This window comes from Arachis ipaensis, chromosome B06 (genome assembly GCF_000816755.2).
Source record: "Arachis ipaensis cultivar K30076 chromosome B06, Araip1.1, whole genome shotgun sequence".
Classification (NCBI taxonomy): Eukaryota; Viridiplantae; Streptophyta; class Magnoliopsida; order Fabales; family Fabaceae; genus Arachis; species Arachis ipaensis.
In genome coordinates, this window is record NC_029790.2 from 131,013,085 (window position 1) to 131,013,852 (window position 768).

Consider the following 768-nt stretch of genomic DNA (forward strand, 5'->3'; position numbering starts at 1 on the left):
AGTGTTCAAATTTTACTATATTTTAAATTTCAAACTAACAGTTGAAAAGCCATTGTCATATTATTAAGAAGCATTTTAATAATAAAAGTAAGTTAAGATAAAGACAATTTTAATTTTGTCTAGTTTATTTAATAATAAAAGTAAGTTGGATGCATCATGAATACCAAGGCAATAAAAATTTGCTTTTAGCCTTGAGTAAACATGATAGAAAAAAATTTTGGATTAAAACACATAAGACTTATTTTAAGTCATTTAAAAAATCAAAGCTCAAAAAGTACTTTTGATGAATGAAACTGCTAATTAACCAGACACTTAGAATTAATCTTGAGTAAACATGCACTATTTTTGTGTGGACAGTGCTATGTGAGGATGATAAAATTTTTCAGCATGTGAAAAAAGGAGGTGGATATCTTCTAGATGGAGACACGTGTTAGAGTGGTCTTGGTTAGAAGAGACAGGTCCTGTTAGAGGTTCAGGTAGTGCAGGTGTTGTAGGCTAACCTGATGTTGACTGATACAAGATTAGGTTAGCAATAATTGTGATGTGGTGATAATTAAGTTATTAAATTGTTGGGTGTTGAATGCAATGATTTTTGTTAAGTGGTGGGCTTATATTGTTACTTATTGGAACATAATAAAAGAAGTTAGGGAGATAACAAAAAAACAAATGAATGAATAAAAACTTGGGTTATTTGGGCCGAGTAATTGTTTTTTGTAGCTGGATTATTTTTGAAAAATAAATATATTAGGATAGTGTTATAACTCTTCT